This window comes from Cyanistes caeruleus, unplaced genomic scaffold (genome assembly GCF_971803275.1).
Source record: "Cyanistes caeruleus unplaced genomic scaffold, bCyaCae1.hap1.1 HAP1_SCAFFOLD_11, whole genome shotgun sequence".
Classification (NCBI taxonomy): domain Eukaryota; kingdom Metazoa; phylum Chordata; class Aves; order Passeriformes; family Paridae; genus Cyanistes; species Cyanistes caeruleus.
This window is the reverse complement of record NW_028255883.1, coordinates 2,311,365-2,333,744: the sequence shown is the minus strand read 5'-3', so window position 1 is coordinate 2,333,744 and position 22,380 is coordinate 2,311,365. Positions and strand designations below refer to the sequence as shown.

At 48.7% G+C, this 22,380-nt stretch overlaps 1 long non-coding RNA gene across 1 annotated transcript; it reads left to right on the top strand.

Moving 5' to 3' along the window:
- The first annotated feature begins 1,030 nt into the window (after nt 1-1,030).
- LOC147647324 (uncharacterized) lies at nt 1,031-16,210 on the top strand. The gene is made up of 3 exons (XR_015281630.1): nt 1,031-1,201; nt 12,627-12,706; nt 13,125-16,210. It is a non-coding gene; the product is annotated as an uncharacterized LOC147647324 (long non-coding RNA).
- The last annotated feature ends 6,170 nt before the right edge of the window (nt 16,211-22,380 follow it).

Below are 22,380 nucleotides of genomic sequence, written 5' to 3'. Positions count from 1 at the left end.
TTCCATTCCCCCACACCCTCCAAATGGGCAGGCAGGGCTGGGCTCTGGCACGGTTCAGTTTTGAGTGCCTTGTGTTGCCTGGCAGGGAAGTGATCCTATCAACTCTGGTACTGATGGATTGTGGTATGGCTGCTGAAGGAGGAGAGGGAATCTCAGCAGACAGGAAAGTCTCTTCTGCTTTCTCCCTGCAGAACCCCCTCTCCAAAGAGAAATGCCTGTGCTGGGTTTCCATGGGACCCCTTCCCTCAGCCCAGTGTCTGACCCACTGTGTGCTCTGCAGGACCAAAGCCAGAGGAGTCCCAATATCAGTCACCATATGGTCCCCACACAGCAGGAGAAAGCACTGCTTGCAGTGGGGCTGCTGATCAGTGACCCATCCTGGTTCCATCCACCCCACTCCTCTCAACCACAGACACCAGAAGGATCCCAGGAAAGCCACAGTGCTGTACCAGATGCCAGGAGCACTCCCTGCTGTGGCCTCAGGGATGCTGGGTGACCTGGTTGATGAGCATCTCTGGCTGGTGATGGAATGTGTGGATGGAGGCCCTTGACAGGAGGTTGTTTGAGCCACGTGTGGGGCTGAAGGAGAGATGGCAGCTGTCAGTCGGGAGGGCAGGGACCCCGCTTGTGAGTCCATTGCCTTGGACACCCTCAGCCACAGGATGTCCAAGAAGTCACACAAGGCTTTGGCACTCGCAGCCTTCTTTTCCCCAAGTTCCTGCTTTCTGTACATTTACAGCAGAGAACCTTGTTTGTTTTTAGAACTAGAATAAAGATCCCAGAGGGAACAAGCCTTGCTGGTTTTAATCAGAAGCATCAGTGACCACAAGTTGTATTTCCTTGTGGGGTGTCCTCATTTGCTGCATTTTCTGAGTTCCTCTTGCATCCTTTGGAGGGCAATAGGTTGTGCCCTCTGAGGATCCTTTGTGCTCCTTGGTGACCCAGGAGAACCTTCCAGGAGGTTTTTGGGTGAGCTGCTGTTGTGATGTCACAGGAATGTTGCCGTGTCCTTGTGGTGTTCCCGTTGCTGTGGGGCACAGAGGCCTCAGTGTCAGAGCAGCTCTGGGTGCCTGCTCATTGCCTGAGGATCCTCCTGCCTGAGGCATTCTCAGCAGCCAGCCCAGCCCCTGACGGGTGTCCTTCTGTCCTGGCAGGGGGACAGACAGTCTGCAGACGTGTGCAGCACAGCCAAAATGATCCAGTAAGTGGTTGCTGCAGTTTGCACTCTGGACTCTGGGGCTTCTTATGGGTATTTTTTAACCCACTTGGCCCCTAAGTCGAGGATTTCCCCAGGTGCACCATATGTGCCTTTGGGATTGCTGTGGGCTTTCTGTTCTTCCTTTGGAACAGAGGTAATTTTGAAAGAAAATTGCCATTTGGATTCCATTCATTTGGGAGATCTCCTGCCAAAAGCTTCTTATAAAGGGTTTGTTTCTAAGCCAGCAGGGTGTGCACAGCATTTGGAATGGAGCCTGGGGGGGTTCTGTTCCCCAAGAGGAGAGTCTGTGGCAGTGGACCCTGGCACTCCCTCCGTTGGCTGGTCCAGCCAAAAAACAGGACACAGCCTAATATTTTGTGCTGTTCTCTTGCCTGCTGTGTGATCCAAAAGGACTGTGGCTCCAGGAGGGAAGTTGTGAAAGGAAAATGCTCTCTATAGGCATTGACTTGTTGTGTGGGAGTTTCCAGCACAGGCAGCTTTTTCTTTTATCAGCGTCTGGTTCAGGTGAAGGTCACCTCACACATGGATACTGCGAAGCTCCTTCTTCAGTGAGTGGGAAAGGAACCTTGCCTCGATCTTCTCGAGTGTGGTCTGGCTGGCTCAGTGATGAGGTTTCTCTTCACTTGAGTTTCGAGCCAGCATATGTTTGTGGGGTTCACTGATTTTCTTCAAGAATTCAAGTCTATAGAGCGGGTAAAGAAATCAGGGGGGGACTCTCTCTGGTTTGCATTCCACAGTTTATTTCTGTGAAGGGGAATCCAAAGGACGAGAGACCAAGGATTTGGGGTCTGGGGGTTGTATTTTCACAGGGTTTCTCGGAGGGAGGGAACATCAGAGAAAGAACCAATTATTTTTCTCAGTTAGTACATCTTACAAACTTTCTACAAATCAAGGTTACACACACCAAGATTAGAAATAGCAGACACCAACTTCTTCAAATGCCCACAAAGGTGTAGGAGTATTCTCTACAGAGGGGCAGAGGGGGAGAGGCGGGGAGGCTGGTTTCCTGGCAATACAGGGAGGAAAGAAAGGGAAGGGAAGCACACCCTCCCAGCTTCCATAGCTCAGAGGCATTCTGGGACAGGAAAAACAAAGTTACAAACTTCCGTGTTGGAAAGAAGGGTCTCCTGGGCTAAAGAAACTTCAAGCATCTGGAAATGCCAACAGGGTTGTAATAAAAAATTGAGTAAATAAAAATTCGGAATAAGAAGTTTAAATAAAGTATGTATAATTATAACTAAATGTAAGTATGGAATAAGGAATTCTCCTCCCGGTTGAGGTAGAATTCCTTTTCCAAAAATCACGAATTGCAAAAGAACCTCCCCAGATAACAGGTTTCAGCAGACTCATCAACTCGGAGGAAAAGACAGGACACAGGCCATCATAGAAACAAAAGAACCAGCCTAAAAGTCTACCTCCAGAGAAAGGCAACGCCTGGCCGATTTCGGCCGGAGACCATCAAGCAAGACAAAAGGGACGAGCCCCAGGAAGATGGTCGTTGCCAGAATCGAACACCACACCCGCCAAACCCATACTACAGAAACTCAATCAAGAAAGACAAAGAAGAGACTACTCCTCCGAGATATCCATCGGCGCTAGCCCGGATCTCTCAATCCTGCTGTGATGAAAAATGTTAAAATACATACAGACTCACTTTGCATTTGAGGAGACTCTGCCCGGATACTTACTGACTCAATGTTCTAGGCCAGGAAATCCATTCACCAGACAATCAGGGACATTTGGTGAATGGAAACTGGTTGGAATTCTAGCCTGGGGACATAAAATCCCTATAAAAACCCAGGCCAGAGAACCCTCAGACGTGGATTTGGGAACACCTATACCTTGCGTATAGACCCTGTCCACCCAGCGCTGCGCTGTCCATTTATTGTGGTTTTTTCCTCGCTGTTTGTTGCTTTATTAATTTATAATAAATTAATCTTTGTTAATCTTTAATTTGCCGCTGCATTTATAACAGATTGGTGCCGTGACTCGGATCGGAAGAAACTGTGGGAGAATCTCGCTGTCCAGGGGGGTACCCCCGCTGATTTCAGCGGCCTGGGGAGCAGAGACCCTCCGCAGTTCGCTCCGATTGCCGAACCAAATTTAGGCTGAGGAAAAACCATAATAAAAAGGGGAACGGATCCAGAGAGCTCGGGAAGGCAGGAGCCTTCGGGAAAGCCGCGGCTTGGTAGCTCATAAAAAGTCATACGTGCACGAAGACGCCCTCGCAGGAAATTGCTGTAAGTACTGTGAGGTTGAGCGGGTGATCGGGTGAGTTTGTGAGAGACGTGACCTGGTCACGAAGCGAGTGTGGACTTCAAGGCCGCGTTTCCATCCTCCCGCGAGGGAATTGGCCGGCCGCGAAGGAAGCGATTCTGTGTGAAATGGTCTCTCTTTCCTTACTCGTAAAGCCTGAGGCTAAAGGGAGTCTCAGGGGACCGATCAAAGAGGGCTGAGAGAGGAAGGGACGTCCAGTCGAGCTCTGGAACTGGTAAACTCTCTCAGCCAAAAGATTTAGAAAGTCGGAACATCGAGAAAACCCCGGTACAGCTAACCGAGAGGTAAGTATTGGTGCGATCTAGGACTTTCAGACGAAGAAAAAAAGAAAGACGAACACAACGCAGAGCAGGTAAGAATCGTAAGAAAATGGGACAGAGAAAAAGTAGAACGCAAAAACTAGATAACGAGAAAAGCCCATCAGAGGAATCAAAACAAATGCTAGATATCCCACCAGAGAGTCCTTTAGGGTGGATGTTGAGAAATTGGGAAATTTATCCCGAGAAACGAGGAAAATCTAAGGCAAAAATGATTTATTACTGTGCCGAGATCTGGGGAGGACAGGAATTGAGAAACTGTCTCACTTGGCCAGTATTGGGAACATTTGATAAATGGACGTGCAGGGAATTACTCGCACACGTAGAGAAAAAGGTCTCGTCAGACGGCGAGGAGAAAGAGTATGCCAAACTCTGGTTAAATACCAGAGTGCGGCTGTTTCCAGTGAAACAGAAAAACGAACATAAGACAGAGACCTGGGAACCCCTGGATCACTTACCCCCTCCATACCGCGGGCCAGTAGAGCCTCTGATGATGGACCAAGTAGTACCATCAGCACCCGAGGGTTCCATGGGGCAAATAGCAGAAGCACGCTCCCCTCAACCACCGGGAGTAGTGCCAGAAACCCTCACTACCCCCCCACCTGCAGAAAACCCAGCCACCGCACCCTCTTTGGAGTCGGTGTTGGTGCAAGGATGGGGCTTACCCCCTCCACAAATCCCGGTCCGGCCACCACAGCTGGGACCACCGAAAGTATCAGAAGGGAACCCTCTGAGTCACGTAGCTGCGGCAGACATCCCGCCAGCAATGAGGGGAAACCCTCCCGCAAACTCCAGTTCCCCTCCTGCAAGCAGGACTCGGTGGAAATCAAAAATAGGGAATGGAGAATGGGGAGAGACAGAAAATGGGCACCGAATGTTCCCTCTCAGGGAAGTGCCAACCGCCCCCGGAGTAATTGGATTTGTAAACGTGCCCCTTAACTCAGGGGATGTACGAGCATTCAAAAAGAAATGGGGCGACTGCTAGATGACCCATTTGGAGTGGCCGAAAGATTAAACGATTTTCTAGGAAGTAGTATTTACACCTACGAAGATCTCATGGCCATCCTGAGATCCCTGTTTAGCCAGGAGGAGAGAGAAATGATTAAACAGGCGGGCATCAGGGATTGGGAAAGGCGGCACCCGCAGGGAACACCCGGTGACCAAAAGTGGCCGAGCGTGAGCCCGAGTTGGAGCGCCCAGACCGAAGAAGGGAGAAGAAGCATGATGGATTTGAGGAATATCATCGTGCAAGGAATAAGAGAGGCGGTCCCCAGAGGACAGAACATTAGCAAAGTATTTGGGGAATGTCAGGGAAAAGAGGAATCCCCTACCGAATGGGTAGAAAGGCTGCGGAGAAGTCTGCAGATTTACTCCGGGACTGATCCCAGTTCTCCGGTGGGGGAGGTCCTGCTGGAAACGCAGTTTGTGGCTAAATCATGGGAGGACATTAGGAAGAAACTTGAGAAAATTGATGGATGGCAGGAGAAGAGTCTCCAAGAGCTTCTAAGGGAAGCTCAGAAGGTTTATATGAGGAGAGAAGACGAAAAACAGAAACTTCAAGCCAAAATATTAGTGGCTGCAGTAAAAGAAGTTCAAAAACATGAACAGAAACAGGGTAAACCGATACCTAAAAAACAAAAAGGATCCCAAAAGGAGGAAACTCCTCCTCGAAAGGATCTTCCTGAGTGCTTCTACTGTAAGAAAGTAGGACACATAAAAAAGGATTGCAGGAAACGAATAAAAGATGAACAAATATTTAAAGAAGATTAGGGAAGTCTTGGGCTCTTTCAAATGGGGACAGTAACAGCAAAGGAGCCCTTGATAAAATTGAAGGTAGGTCCCCACCGCCAGGAAATGAGTTTCCTGGTTGATACCGGGGCTGAGAGAAGCACCCTGCAGAAGTTGCCTATAGGGTGTGAAACGAGTAAAGAAAAAGTAATTGTAATTGGCGCAAAAGGAGATCCATTTAAAGTCTCGGTAATCAAGGAGGTGGAAATCGAGTCAGAAAATAAGATATGTTTAGGAAATTTGTTGCTTGTAGAAGAAGCCGACTACAATCTATTGGGAAGAGATATGATCATAGCTTTAGGAATAAATATCATTGTGAAAAATTCAGAATTAGTAGTGAAGGTGCTGCATTTAACTTCAAAAGATGAAAAGGAAATTGACCCCCGAGTATGGCACTCAAAGGGGGAAGTGGGAAAATTAGATATTGCTCCCATCAAAATTGAAATTGAAAATCCAGAGAATCCGATAAGGATCCGACAATACCCCATCCCAGCCGAAGGGAGGAAGGGTTTGAAATTAATAATTGACGAGCTGCTTAAAGGAGGCACGCTCGAGCCCTGCATGTCCCCACATAACACCCCCATCCTGGCAGTAAAGAAAGCCGATGGGAACTTCCGATTGGTTCAGGACTTGAGAGCTGTAAATGCTAGAACCCGAACCAGGTTTCCGGTGGTAGCAAATCCTTACACTTTACTAAACAGACTCTCACCAGAGGATGTATGGTATAGTGTAATTGATTTAAAAGATGCTTTCTGGACATGTCCTCTGGATGAAGGGAGTAGGGATTTTTTCGCTTTCCAGTGGGAGGACCCAGATACCAATCGAAATCAGCAATTGCGGTGGACGGTCCTTCCACAAGGATTCGTTGAATCTCCGAACTTGTTCGGACAAGCCTTAGAGCAGCTACTCACTCAATTCACTCCAGAGGAGGGGACAAAACTATTACAATATGTAGACGATTTGCTAATCGCCGGGATCACGGAAGAGCAGGTGAAGAAATGTACCATTTCCCTGCTGAATTTTCTGGGACAAAAGGGGTTGAAAGTGTCTAAATCCAAGTTGCAATTCACCGAGCCCGAAGTAAAATATCTTGGACATTGGATATCACAAGGGAAAAAGAAATTAGATCCCGAGAGGGTGGTGGGAATCCTTGAACTTCCTGCCCCACAAACCAAGAGACAAATTAGGCAATTTTTAGGGCTCATGGGATATTGCAGACAGTGGATTGAGGGATACAGTGAAAAGGTGAAATTTCTGTATGAAAGGCTAAATACAGATCGATTAAAATGGACAGGACAAGACGAAATTAAATTTCAAGAACTAAAGAATGCCCTTGTCACTGCTCCAGTTCTAACATTACCAGACATCAGAAAAGAGTTTCAACTGTTTGTCGACATAAGTGGACAAACAGCACAGGGAGTTTTAACCCAGGAATGGGCAGAAAAGAAGAAACCCATAGGGTTTTTGTCCAAAATCCTAGATCCAGTCAGTCGGGGCTGGCCTACGTGTCTGCAAGCAATTGTGGCAGTAGCACTGTTGGTTGGGGAAGCCAAAAAGGTAACGTTTGGAGCTCCCCTGATAGTTTATACTCCACATGATGTAAGAAATATCTAACAACAAAAAGCAGAGAAATGGTTGACCGATTCAAGGCTTCTGAAATATGAAGCCATGTTAATCAGTTCGCCAGGATTGGAATTAAGGACAACCTCTGCACAAAACCCTGCGCAATTTTTGTACGGGGAACCAACGGGAAAGCTACTACATAATTGTATTGAAGCAGTGGAATTACAAACTAAAGTAAGACCCGATCTGGAGGATCAGGAATTGGAAGGAGGAGAAAAATGGTTTATCGATGGTTCCTCGAGAATGATGGAGGGAAAACGTAAATCGGGTTATGCCATCATAAATGGTATAACAGGACAGACTGTAGAATCGGGTCCCCTAAAAGCAAATTGGTCAGCACAGGCTTGTGAACTTTTTGCTCTCCTAAAAGCCCTCAAAGGCTTGAAGGGAAAAAGGGGAACCATCTATACCGATTCAAGATATGCATTTGGGATAGTGCATACCTTCGGGAAAATTTGGGAAGAAAGGGGTCTGATCAACACTAAAGGAAAAGGATTGGTACATGAGGAAATAATTAGACAAATTTTAGAAGCGGTCAGGGAGCCACTGGAGATATCTGTGGTTCATGTAAAAGGACACCAGACCGGACGACAATTCCATACAAGGGGAAACAATTTAGCGGATAAAGAGGCGAAAAGAGCGGCATTGTTGACCGTAAGTATTTCTGAGCTAGTCCCAAGGGAACCCCCAGAGGTTTCAGTGCTTCCTTCAGAAAAGGAGCAGGAAGACTTCAAAAAGGTAGGGGGACATTTCAAAGAGGGTAAATGGTGGTTACCCGACGGGAGGGAGTTGGTCCCGAAGGGGATAGCGAAAGGAATACTCAAAAGACTACATGCACAAACCCATTGGGGAACCAGGGCATTAGCTGAACAATTTTTAAAATTCTTCGGGTGTAAGGGAATCTTCGAGCTTGCAAAACAAGAGGTACAGGGATGTGTGATATGCCAAAAGGTAAACAGAGCGAATTTTCGGCAAACCAATTGGGGAGGTCGGCCAATCTCATACCGACCATTTGAAAGAATCCAAGTGGATTTCACGGAATTACCGAAAATTGGCAGAAATAAATATTTGTTAGTTATAGTAGATAAATTGACACATTGGGTAGAGGCTTTTCCCAGAGCTAAGGCCACGGCTCAAACAGTGTCTAAAATTCTACTGGAGGAAATAATTCCTAGATATGGTATTATAGACCATATTGATTCGGATCAGGGTACACATTTCACCTCAAAAATTATCAAACAGTTGTCCGATGCGTTAGGGATCAGATGGCAATATCATACTCCTTGGCACCCTCAGAGCTCGGGGCAAGTGGAAAGAATGAATCAGACATTGAAGTCACAAATATCCAAATTGACAATTGAAACAAAAATGTCCTGGGTCAAATGTCTCCCCTTGGCATTGTTGAATATAAGAACCATGCCGAACTCAGAAACAGGGCTGTCCCCCTTTGAAATGTTGTATGGAATGCCGTACAAGCATGGTATGCCGGTTGAACATCTTCAAACAGAGGATGTTCAACTCCAACCTTATCTCATTTCTATAAATAAAAACTTACAGGAGTTAAGGAGAAGAGGATTGATTCCTCAAAGCAGCACGTTGGGATTTCCGATCCACCAAATTCAACCAGGGGACAAGGTACTGATCAAAGTGTGGAAAGAGCAACCCCTCAGTCCCCACTGGGAAGGACCATTCCTCGTCCTCCTGACTACAGACACCGCGGTTCGTACGGCTGAAAAGGGCTGGACACACTCTTCCCGAGTGAAGAAAGTTTCGGTTCGCGACTCCCCCGAGTGGAAAATTGTAACCCCTCCGGGAGAATTGAAAATCAGGCTTCAACGGAACAACAAATGAGCAACGAAGACAGGATAAGTTGCACCAATTTTGAATGTTATTGTTTTCCTTTTGTACATTTTAAGTGTGCATATTGTAAACAAACGTGGGTGACTCATTGTTTGGGAGGGCAAAAACCGAGAGGGTTGTGTGCCGAGTGTTACAAAGAGGAATTAGAACAGACCAACCTTTTTCTAGCACTTGCTACCCGGGTGGGTATCTTGGAACTCGACTCTCCTGAGTAGTTCCGATTTTTTCAAAAAGGATTACGAGGCCATTTGGACTGTAAAGCGGAACCTCTAATAATAGAGTGCCGCCGAAATGTAAAGGTACCGTGCAGGAGCGGCATGATCAAGGCATCTCGGTGGGCAACCTTTAAAAGGAGGTTTGCCATCAGAACGTCAAGGGCCCCTGAAGACAGTCCTTGCTGCCGAGAAGATGGTTATCCCCGCCGTATGTTCTTGTACGGGCGGAGGGAATGGCAGAGGGATGCGATTGTGGGGAATCCTGACGATCCTGAACCTAGCCATGTGCTGGACCGAGAGAACGGGCCCCGAGGCGCCTCCGGGGACGACCTCCCTGGGGAAGTGTGAGCAGTGCCCAACTGCCTCGCGAACCGAGCCATGGATCGCCTACCCTCCGGAATTGCACGCAGGAGAATGTTGGGCAAACGGTACCCAAATGGACCTGTGTAAGCTGGAAGGAAAAATTTGGTGCTCCACCCCGGGGATAGGTACTGGAAAAAGGCAACCCCATAACACAGGGGAAAAAGAGGTCCAAGCGACCCACCTACGAAATAAGAGAGATATAGGAGGGGTTTCCCCAATCTCGGTCTGCGGGCAGTGTAATAAAACTGTCTGGATTAGAGGAAAGAAACAGTCGACGTTCATTGCGTACCACAGAGTCAACCCCTTGTGTTACAATAAAGCAAACTTAAAATATTGTGCCATGGGGGGGAAATTGTACTGGGAAGGGAAGAACCTGAAACATGAAACGAAAGTATCATTCAGTAATGAACCGATAGTTTTAGATTTACTGAAAAATGACGATGATAGAGTGTGTCTGCAGTTTGATCAGGTGATCTGTTTCGCAAAAGACGAGGATGGTTCAGACCCTGAAAATAAAATAAAACAATTAACTCTTGAACTAAAAAGGCAGGAAATGGAAAATAAGAAAAAAAGACTCGAACAAGAGAGGTTAAACTCTCTCAGTGAGCAATACGAACAACTAGAAAAACAATACGATAATTGGAAGCTACCTAGCCCTAATCAGAATCTATTCATAGATCTGATGCAGGAAATAGCTACCGAATTGAGATTGACTAATTGTTGGATATGTGGTGGCCTGAAATCAGCCGAAAGATGGCCATGGAAGGGAGAAGGATTAACCCCAGAACAATTACTTAAGTGGACAGGATTAAAATTATCCAAAACAACCCGGCGACCAGAGGGGTGGGTGATTGACAAAAGAATCATTGGAACTTTTTGTGTCAGTCGGGAAGGAAGGGAATTCACCGAGCTAGTTGGTTACACCCCGTGTGTAAAAACTCTCTCAGTAAATTCAGATAAAAAGACAAAAATTTGGCAGCCGGAATCACCCGAGGGCTATTGGAGCCAATCTCGGGAAAATAATTGCGAATGGATAGATCTAATTGGTTTATGTTGGAACAAACAGGACGGGGCGAATCCCTTCCATGCCTTTCTCGGCCTGAGGGAATATTGGGAGGACCCGGCAAAACTTAACAGAGATTGGAAGGCACCGGATGGGATTTACTGGATATGCGGAAAGAAAGCATACAGTGAATTGCCCAGAAATTGGAAAGGGTCATGCACACTCGGAATAATTCGGCCTTTCTTCTTTACACTACCTAAGATGAAAGCAGGTCTTTAGGTGCTCCCCTCTTTGAAACCCTAGCCCGACAAAAGAGGGAATTGAAACGGGAACTACCAATAGCCGGAGGTAACCACCAGTGGAAGGGGGAGGAATGGCCCGCCGAAAGAATCATACAATATTATGGACCGGCAACATGGGCAAATGATGGCAGTTGGGGATACAGGACCCCAATCTACCTCCTCAATCGGCTCATTAGGTTACAGGCTGTGGTAGAAGTTGTTTCAAACCACACTTCAGAAGCCCTGGAACTCCTAGCAAAACAACATTCTCAGATGAGAGCCTTTGTCTACCAAAACAGACTCGCTCTCGACTATTTGCTAGCTGAGGAGGGAGGAGTGTGTGGCAGATATAACGAGTCAGAGTGTTGCATGGAGATAGATGATTTCGGAGAAACTATAAAGGGTCTAGCCGCTGAAATAAAGAAAGTAGCCCATGTACCCGTCCAGAAATGGAATTCGATTTTACAAGCCTCTTGGTGGGATCAAATTTTTAGGCAAGGGGCATGGTGGAAAAAGCTAGTATTCTTTATAGGATGTTCTATTGCCGGAGTCATCTTCCTACCCTGCCTGATTCCTTGTCTGATCAGACTGATACATTCTGTCGTTCAAGGAATGCAGATTGCCTCTCTCCCAATAGACCCAGAAAAGGCACAAGGAAACACTACCCTTCTTTCAAAAATCATGAAGTTAGAAGAAGAAAAAGAGAATAGAAATGCGGTTAAGGCATTGAGGGAATTTGAAAATAAACATATGTTGTCCACAGAAAACATAGAAGAGTTAGACCAAGAGGAAAACGACATTATTTAACCTGATATTCCTCTGAAAAAGTATGAAAACACGAATTTTTAATGTGTTCAAATTATTAGGTGGGGGACTGTAATAAAAAATTGAGTAAATAAAAATTCGGAATAAGAAGTTTAAATAAAGTATGTATAATTATAACTAAATGTAAGTATGGAATAAGGAATTCTCCTCCCGGTTGAGGTAGAATTCCTTTTCCAAAAATCACGAATTGCAAAAGAACCTCCCCAGATAACAGGTTTCAGCAGACTCATCAACTCGGAGGAAAAGACAGGACACAGGCCATCATAGAAACAAAAGAACCAGCCTAAAAGTCTACCTCCAGAGAAAGGCAATGCCCGGCCGATTTCGGCCGGAGACCATCAAGCAAGACAAAAGGGACGAGCCCCAGGAAGATGGTCGTTGCCAGAATCGAACACCACACCCGCCAAACCCATACTACAGAAACTCAATCAAGAAAGACAAAGAAGAGACTACTCCTCCGAGATATCCATCGGCGCTAGCCCGGATCTCTCAATCCTGCTGTGATGAAAAATGTTAAAATACATACAGACTCACTTTGCATTTGAGGAGACTCTGCCTGGATACTTACGGACTCAATGTTCTAGGCCAGGAAATCCATTCACCAGACAATCAGGGACATTTGGTGAATGGAAACTGGTTGGAATTCTAGCCTGGGGACATAAAATCCCTATAAAAACCCAGGCCAGAGAACCCTCAGACGTGGATTTGGGAACACCTATACCTTGCGTATAGACCCTGTCCACCCAGCGCTGCGCTGTCCATTTATTGTGGTTTTTTCCTCGCTGTTTGTTGCTTTATTAATTTATAATAAATTAATCTTTGTTAATCTTTAATTTGCCGCTGCATTTATAACAGGGTCTTCTCTTTACTCTATCCGGCCTCTCGCCGTGGGGCTGAGGAGAGAAACTTCAGTAACCGTGGGAACTTGACACCAGGTAAACAGTTAGGAGAAAGAGAAGCTGGGGGGAAAATCACAACTAAAAGAGGGGAAAAGATATATTTCAAGCTATCAACTACAATAGAACCTGTGGTGTTCAGAGATCCCAGTTGCTCCCTTTCAACACCAATATGAGCCCAGGAAGCTCCAGGATGATCCTTGTCACATGCCAGCACTCCCCAGATGGTCCCAGTTGCCTCTGGCTAGATCAACCCAGTCAGTCCCAGTATGATGCCATTTGCCCCCAGCGTACTCCCAGTTGCTCCCAGTCACCCCCAGTATGGGGGATGATGTGCAAGATATGTTGCCAGTCACTCTCAGATACTCCCAGTATGAGTCCAGTCACTCCCAGTATGATCCAAAGATGGATGGATGGGAGGCCTGATGGAATCCTGAAGACCATTGTGACACTCTAGGGCCCCATGGAACCGTGGTGACACCAAGTTGGCTGGGAGTGTTGATGTGCTGCAGGGTAGGAGAGCTCTGCACAGGGACCTGGACAGGCTGGATCCAGGGGCCAAACCCAACAAGGTGAGGATTAACAAGTTCAAGTGCTGGGTCCTACACTTTGGCCACAACAACCCCTGCAGCGCTCCAGGCTGGGGACAGAGAGGCTGACCAGCAGGCAGGCAGAAAGGGACCTGGGGCACTGATGGACAGCAGGCTGAGCATGAGCCATCAGTGAGCCCAGGTGGCCAAGGAGGCCAATGGCACCTGGCCTGGATCAGGAACAGTGTGGCCAGCAGGACCAGGCCAGGAATTCGTCCCCTATGCTTGGCACTGGTTGAGCTTCATCTCGAGTGCTGTGTCCAGTTCTGGGTCCCCAATTTTGGAAAGACATGGAAGGGCTGGAGCATGTCCAGAGAAGGGCAACAAGGCTGCTGGAATACACATCTTGTGAGGAGCAGCTGAGGGAGCTGGGGTTGTTTATCCTGGAGAAGAGGAGGCTCAGGGGAGACCTCATCACTCTCTACAACACCCTGACAGGAGGGTGCAGCCAGGTGGAGGTCAGGCTCTTTACCCAGGGAACAGTCCCAGGACAAGTGGACACAGACTTAAGCTGCACCAGGGGATGTTTAGGCTGGACATTAGGAAATATTCTTCACAGAAAGGATGATTGGGCATTGGAATGGGCTGTCCAGGGAGCTGGGTGAGTGACCGTCCCTGGAAGTGTTTAAGGAAAGACTGGATGTTGCACTGATTGCCATGGTTTGGGTGACAAGGTGGGCACAGGTTGGACTTGATGCTCTCCAAGGCCTTTTCTAGCCTGGTTGATTCTCTGATGACTGTGACCCTGCAGGGCCCTGGGGAAGCAAGGGGCCACTGTGACACTGCGGGGCCTGGTGGAACCCAGAGGACCACAGTGACACTGTGTCCCACATGGCACCAAAGAGCCAAAGAGCCATTGGGACACCGTGGGGCTACATGGAAACAAGGAGTCCATGGTGGCAGTCGGGGTCCTCGTTGAACCACAGAGGCCACTGTGACACTGCTGGGCCTTGTGGAACCAAGGGGCCACTGTGGAACCAAGGAGACCCTGGTGAGACCCTGGGCCCCAGTGGGATCAAGGGGCCATTGTTTCATTGCAGGGACTCTAAGGGAACTAAGGGAACACCTGTGACATTGTAGTGCCCCATGGAACCAAGGGTGACACTGCAGGACCTTGTGTAACCTGGGCTCCACTGTGGCACTGCACCACCAAGGGATTCCTTGTGGCACTCTGTAAGAGGCCCTTTTGGTGTGTGGACGATCCGAGACACGGCAGAGACTTCTATAGTCGAGTTAGATGTTAGTAGTTTATTTCAGGGTGTGGGGAGAAAGAGAGAGCCTACTAGGAGCTAGCAGACTAAGCTCAAAGCAGGCTCAGAGGGAACAATACAAAAGTGGGTAAAATATGAATACATGAGTTCAAGACTTAAGATAGCTAAGAAAGAGAGGAACAGAACAGAAGTGAGAGAGCCGGGGAAAAAAGAACAGTGTGGCCAGCAGGAGCAGGCCAGGGATTCTTCCCCTATGTTTGGCACTGGTTGAGCTTCATCTTGAGTGCTGTGTCCAGTTCTGAGCCCCCAGTTTAGGAAGGACACAAATACTTAGAGTTGTACTCACAGAGTCTGTAGGCACTGGCATGTTCCAGCTTTCGGAGATGGCTCCAGGAGCTGCAGCTGCATTGTCCTGCAGCCAGAGGCTTCCTGTGTCAAGGGCTGGGAGGGATTGTGCCCCAGGCACTTCTCAGCACCTTCCCAGCCCTGACTGATTGAAGCTCTCTGTGTCTCTGGGCTGTGCCCCAGGGTGGCTGCAGGCAGTGCCCCAGTCCTGCTGGGCTGGGAGAAGAGCTGCTCAGCAAGAGAAATGTGCTTTTGAAGCTTTTCCTAGTTTTCAGGATCATCCTCTGTGCCGAGAGCCTGGCCCAGCTCAGCAGCACAGACACAGCAGCAGGACTTTAATGAGCCTCTTGGGGCTTTGTGCTGAGGCCCTGAAAATCAGTCCCTGAGAGGGAGGGGAAGAAACTTCTCAAGAAGTCCAAGTCAGAATCCAACTCCAGAGCTACTTTTACCTTTAATGGGTCCCACGGAGGGACAGCACTGAGAAAGTGTCCCCAGGCCCCAGGCAGGGCAGAGAACAGGAGGCACTGATGACAGGTGGGGACAAAGAGAAGCCAAGTGTTGGTGCCCTGGGCCACAGCAGCCTCTGTGCCAGCAAGGGCTGTGAGGAGACACCTTGTCCTGAGGCCCTGGGGCCTCCTGGCACAGCCCCAGCAAGGCTGGCCACTGTCACCCCCTTTGGCCTGCCCTCAGCATCCCCCCTAGGCCACATGCCAGTGGCCTCAGGGATCTGCTGGAAGGAGTCCCTGGGGAGCCTTGCTCAGGAATGGCCCTGGGGGCTCCTTCATGCTCCCAGGAACTGCAGCTTTTTCAATGGACTTTGGCTTTTGCCTTGGAGTCTCTGAGAGGTTTGTGCAATCATGATCTCCAATTATCTGCTGTAATTAGTCCATTGAGAAGCTTTGTCAGTAACAACACTCAGTGGGGCTCATTAATGCTTCAAGGTACTTCAGGTTCTTAAGGCACTTTCCTTTCTCCTTCCCACTTCTGAGAAAACTTCTGAGAAGTTTGTGCAATCATGGCCCCAATTATCTGCTTTAAGGAGTCCCCTGGGAGCTTTGCATTGACACTCAGTGGGGCTCATCAAGACTTTGAGATACTCAGGGTTTTTTCAGCTACTTTGGATTTTCCTTTCCACACTGAGTCTCTCTGAGAGGTTTTTGTGCAATCCTGGCCTCCAATTCTGTCCTCCAAGGAGTCCATGAGGAGCCTGTGTTGGGGATGGACCTCAGTGGCACCCATCAATGAAACGAGACACTTTGGGTTTTTTTCTGACTTGGACTCCTGGAAAGGTTTGTGCAATCTCCTCTCAGGCCCTGAGGTTCAAGGGCTCAGCTCCAAATGCACCATGGGGCTCATTAGGATCAAGCAAGTCCTAATAAACCATGGCTCTGCCTTGATTTCCCTCTGGTCTGGTGCAGTTTTTAGGAAAGTTTTCTATAATCGTTACGGAAAAATAGTTCAATGAGCTTCTAAGAAATATGTATTCCTTTTTTAAGGGACATCTTTTATTCCTGTTCTCTTTGGAGCAGAGGGATTGTAGCATTCAGTGATGGATATTCGTCCAGGGCCTCTCCTAAGAAGGTCTGGCCAGGTCAGAGAAGCTGTGTCTTGAGGTCTGACCCAGTGTGGACAACCTTGCTCCACATTCCCCAGCCCCATCCTGTCTCTCCTCACTCCCCTGGGACCTGCTTTGCTCACACAACTGGCTGCACTCAGGCAAAGAGGGATTTTCCTTCTTTAATTTTAGCAATCTAAAACTCCTGAGTTTCCCCATGGAAAACAGACACCCTCCTCAAGTGTGTGCCAAGCCCAAGGCGCCACCAAGGAGCTTCCCCTTCCCCAAGGCAGAACCATGCAAGGAATGTTTCAGACACACAGGAAGTTCTACAATGAACACAAAGCCAGAGTTGGCTGAAGGCAGAATTAGAGCAGCTGCTGAAGGCCAGCCAAGCTTTGAACTCCTGGCATCTGAAAGCACCAAGTGGGTTGTTTGGAGGTGTGTGAGTGAGCCGAGTGAGGGAAGGGAAATGCAGAGAGCCCTGGGAGTGTTTCTGTGCAGACAGGCTGCTGCAAGAGAAGCATTGGTACTTCTCTGGGGGCAAACTGTTAGAAGGGTCGGTGTGGAGTGACCTCCCCAGTGATCTCACAGTACCCCCTGTGATGTCACACAGCCACCTGAGATGTCACAGCCCACTCGCTGATGTCACACAACCTGCTCTGGGATGTCACACCACCATTCTGTGATGTCCCAGCCTGTTTTGTGATGTCACAGCCCCCCTTAGATGTCACAAAACCACCTCGTGATGTCACATTGTCCCCTGTGATGTCACACAGCCACATTTGATGTCATAGTTCACTCTATGATGTCACAGTCAGTACTGTAATGTCACACAACCTGTCCTGAGATGTCACATGGCTCTTCTATGATGTCGCTGCCCACTCTAGGTGTTGCCTAGCAAGGCAGACACCCTGGTTCTAGAGCAGCACGGTGGCCACGCTCAGGCCACTCGGTCCAAACCCATACAGGCACCAATGTGATGGATGGCAGAAATGGCGTTTATTGCTGGAGAATTTGACAGTTTATAACCTAGGTTCACACAGTTACTCCCATCTGCTTTCAGCACAGCTAGGTGCTATTGGCTAATTGCGGGGGTCATTACCATACACTGTGGAGGAGGGGGGTGACTATCTTTCCATTACATCCCAATATCTTCCGAGCCGCCGGGCCCAAGCTTCTACATTTCCCCCCTCTTTATGCCTAAGTAAATTTGCTAGAATATAAGGTGTATTAGTCTTAAAAGTTCTAACATTATTTTATAAAGTATATTTATCTCTAAACATTTTCTCTAACTTATCTATATTATAAAAAGTTTTAAAAGTAGATATTATAAACTTGAGTAAAATATAAGGTACACTATACTTAACTAATAGGCTTAAAACTTATAAAATAGACTCCGCAGTTTTTCATTAGTACACATAGGGCACATGCGGTGACCAAGTGTATTCTTAGAGCATCTGCTGTCTTTCTACAAACAGGATGTTGACCCTTTCTAGTCGGCTCTTAACAAAAGACACAAGCCTATTTGAAACACAGAGTTTTTCAATTATCTGCAAGTCTTCATCAATTGTCATTTGTAGCTGAGACAGTCTCTGTTGTTGGGTCACGATGGCAGAGACACCTGTGGCAGCACCAGTTGCTGCCAGGCTAAGCAGCATCGCTATGGTCACACCTGTCACCAGTTCTCTTTTCTGAAGTCGGGTGAGTCTCTCCGCTTGCAGGCTCAACTCTTCATCCAGGTGGTACATGACCTTGGGAACAATCACAACTTGCACACAAAAATCGTTAGGAACACTGAAGTTATAAATTGATAGGCATAGGGTAATCATTGCCGGGTCTGTGCCCATCAGCTGTTGCAGGCTGGAGTCTTGCAGTTTAGGATTTCTTGGTGAGTGAACTCTCTATCTCCCCTCTGTCACCTGAACTGGGAACGCTAGCGCAGCTGAAGGGACCCAGCTGGCACATGCAGTTTTTACCTGTCCCCAGTCTGCGAGAGCAGTATCCTCTTAGTTCTTTTTTAATGTGGAAAGGGGGATTCTTGTTTATCTTTGTTGTTTCCTCCTCTAAGGACTCAGTCTCCGACCATTCATCTTCACTAGTGTCTCGATTGGAGTTGGAACTCGACTGGCTAGCTACTTCCTTTTTCCCGTGCCTTTTTGTTGGGCTCCGGCCCCGCCTACATCTCCTGTGGGCGGGCTGTTCCCTCACTCCTGGTTCTCCCCGCCCTTCACTCTGCCCTTCACTCCACCCTTCACTCCGCCCTTCACTCCGCCCTTCACTCCGCCCTTCACTCCGCCCTTCACTCCGCCCTTCACTCCACCCTTCACTCCGCCCTTCACTCCGCCCTTCACTCCACCCTTCACTCCGCCCTTCACTCCGCCCTTCACTCCGCCCTTCACTCCACCCTTCACTCCACCCTTCACTCCGCCCTTCACTCCGCCCTTCACTCCTCCCTCTGTTTCACCCTCTTCTCTGGGTATGGAGGAGCCTGCTGGGCCCCAGATCCTGGCTCTCCCCTGGAGAGGAGATACTTCTCTGTAAGAGAGACACAATCTGTCGCTCCCGGGGGTCTTTGAGTTAGATATGTTAAACTGTTGTGTTTCATTGGTGTTCTCCCCTGCTGTCCCACCCCGATACATGTATCTCAAGCTTCCCCCCACCCCTCTCCTTCCCCATAAATACCCCGGGTTTTCCCCTGTTTGGGGGATTCGCTGTTTCACACCCTTCGCCGAAGCTCTGCCTGAATAAAAGGTTTTGCCTTGGTGGAACGCTGGACCAGCATTCTCGTCCCTGCTTCCTGTGTTGCCTGCCCACCGCTGCCGAGCTGAGCTGGAATCACTCAACTACTGCTGAGCCTGAGCTGGAATCACTCGACTGCTCGAAGCCGCACACGCGCTTCGACCCGGCCCTTCTCAGGGACGTTTCTCTAGAGAAGTCGCGGTGCTCCGGGCTTTCCATCGCCGCGGCAACTGGCATCCCAAACGTGAGGCCTTCGAAGGAGCCCTGAAGAAGTGTCTGCCTGCAGTTTTGACTGTGAAGCAAGTCGCTGTTTGAGCCGCCGCCCGTCGAGGAAGCTTGCTTGCATTTTAGCAAGAAGCGATCCAAGAGGCTGCAACCGGGACCCTCGCTGACCATCCGGGGCAAGGAAAGCCCCTGAGGACTGGCCGCCAGGTGACCACCTACCCAGCAGCTTTTTTTTTCACCCGCCGGCATCTGCCGAAGAGAAATTGTAAGTCGACCCTGTGAAGAGTTTTTTTGGGCTTTTTTCTTTTTCTTTTCCTTTGCTGTTTTACTGCTGGGTGGGGAGTGAAAAAGGATGGGGAATGAGTCCTCTGTATGGAGACTGACCCCACCTGAGAGGGACTTTTATATCCAAGTTGTAACTACCCTAAAAGCGGGAAATTTTAAGTTTTCTAAAGGGGATTTAAAAAGATTTATTCATTGGGTTTTTAAACATTTTAAGATTAATTCGGATTCTGCTAAATCAGGAACCTTTTGGGATAATGTGGGGAGAAAGTTATATACAGTTCAAGCTAAAGGCGATTTTTCTGTTGCAAAATTCTTTCCTGTGTTTCAAAATATTATTTCCTCATTGGAAAAAGAGGAAAAAAAAAGAAGAGGGAGTTTGGGGTCCCCGGTTAAACCCCCCAACCCTGTCAACCTCTCCAAGTGTCCCTAAACCCTCTTCTCCTATCTGAGACCCAGTTGGCGGGTGGACGTTGCCCCAGGGCACAGGGCTGCTGCCGTCTCCCTGACACCCCCCTACCACCTCTCTACCGTTACCAGGGCGGCAATGGCCATGACGCTCTGGGTCTTTCCTCTAACCTCTCTCCCATGCCCTCCCACCCGGTTGTGTACCCCCCAGTTCCTACCGTTAGCACAGATGGCACCGGCAGTGTGGCCAGCCCCGCCATTCTGTCTCACTCCCACCCCGGTTTTCCCGCCCTCGATGCCCAAAATGGCCACTTTCCCGCCTTCACCCCTTCTCTTCCTGCCACGTCCTGCTCCCCCTCTCCCCCCACTGCGTCGTTGGGTGTAACCGCGTCGGGCCCCCCATCCATCGGGAAACCCCTCCCCATCGCGGACCCCAGTCCCGACCCTTCGTGCCAGGGCTTGCCCCTGGCAGCGCTCCCGCTCCAGGGTCCCAGTGCCCCGGAGGTTGGCACGGCTCCGGCTGGAGCAGGGCCATCTCAGCTTCCCCACCCGGCCACAAAAGGGCCAGCTCTAGGCACCCGAGCCGGCCCCGCGCTGCCACCAAGCGCCCCCCAGCTCCACTAGGAAATGAGAGTAGTGAATCTTCTTATTCAGATTCTGAGTATGAAGATCACTGGGCTGAGGTGCAGAGGGAAGCCTCACGAGCGGGGAACTCAGCTCTGTCATGGAAAATACTTGCCTTTCCTGTAATAATGAGGAGAGACAGGGGAGGGGCACAAATCCCACCACTATAGGGAACTGCAGGAACTTTGTAAAGCTGCTGAGGAACAGGGCAGGGGTTCACATTTTTTTAAACACTTGCTGGAATCCTCCTTCTCTGCCCACATCATGGTCCCCCATGACATCGAGAATGTTATGAACTGCCTTCTCTCCCTTGCAGAGTACATGTTATGGGAGAGGCAGTGGAAAAAACATTTAAAGCAATTGGCAGATGTTTATGCTAAAGATGCTAACAGACCTAATTTTACTTTAGAGTACTTAGCAGGAGAAGGAGATTTCCAACAGCCCCGAGATCAGGCCTGGGACCTGCCTGAAGCAGCTTTACAGGATAGAGCTAATGCTGCTAAGATATCTCTTTTTACCACCCCTGATGATAAAGTGCCAACGCAGTGCTTCACCAATATTACGCAAGGGGCAACTGACTCTTTTATTAAGTATATTGATAAGTTTAAAGTAGCCATTGAAAAGCAGATAGAGAGCCCTCAGGCGCAAAAAGAATTATTAGTAAAAACAGCAATGGCCAATGCTAATCCGGAGTGCAAAGCAGTTTTGCGAGCCCTCCCACTGGACCCCGAACCAACCATAGATCAGATGGTTGAAGCCTGCACCAAGCTCTCCTCTGCCTCAAGTGAGAATACAGTGGCACTTGCAGTGGCTAAAGGAGTGGCAGAGGGGTTATCTCGAGTTTATGCTGCAGACCTCAATACAAGTCGTTGTTTTAGTTGTCGCGAGCCTGGACATTTTTTCAAAGACTGTCCAGAGAGACATTTTACACAACCACCAGCCCACCAATGGTTACCCAGACAAAACTGGCGTTCGGGAAACTTCAGGCAGAGCGTGGAACGGCCCCGCGCTTCAACATCAAATCAAATGCCGTACCGCTCCACCCCTCCTGCCAAACCCACCATCCTGCCTCCACAGGGACCCCAATATCAAGCCCAGCAGGTGGAGAGCTTCAGATGGGAACCCGGCGTCAACTGGTAACTAGACCCTCTTTACATAGGAAGGGTGACTGTATTTAAAAAATCCCCACAGTAAAACGTGGACCACCAGGCGGTCCCTCTAACATCTTAATACTTGGGGATCCTACCAACTGTCCAGGATAAATTCATATTGTTCCTGATGTTCAGACTATACACCCTGGAGATGAAATTTCCATCTCTCTGACCTGCATAGACCCTCCTTATTATTTAAAGGAAAAGACTCCTGTGGCACAGGCCTTTTTACTTCCTGGTGACTACCCAGATCACTTTCCCCTCAACCCCAGTGCTATGTGGACTCAGGTTGTGGGCTTCAGCAAACCCATCGTGGACTGCAGCCTATTTTGTAATGGAGAAAGGATTCAGCGCCCAGGAATGCTAGACACCGGAGCAGATGTTACCATCATCACTCACTCCGAGTGGCCAGACAATTGGGAATTACAACCTGTAGCAGGCATGATTTCAGGAATTGGAGGGATGACAGCTTCCATGAGAAGCAAGTGGAATGTTGTCATCGAAGGACCTGAGAGAAAAATGGCAACCATCAGGCCGTTTGTGGTGAGAGCACCAATCACCCTCCGGGGATGGGATCTCC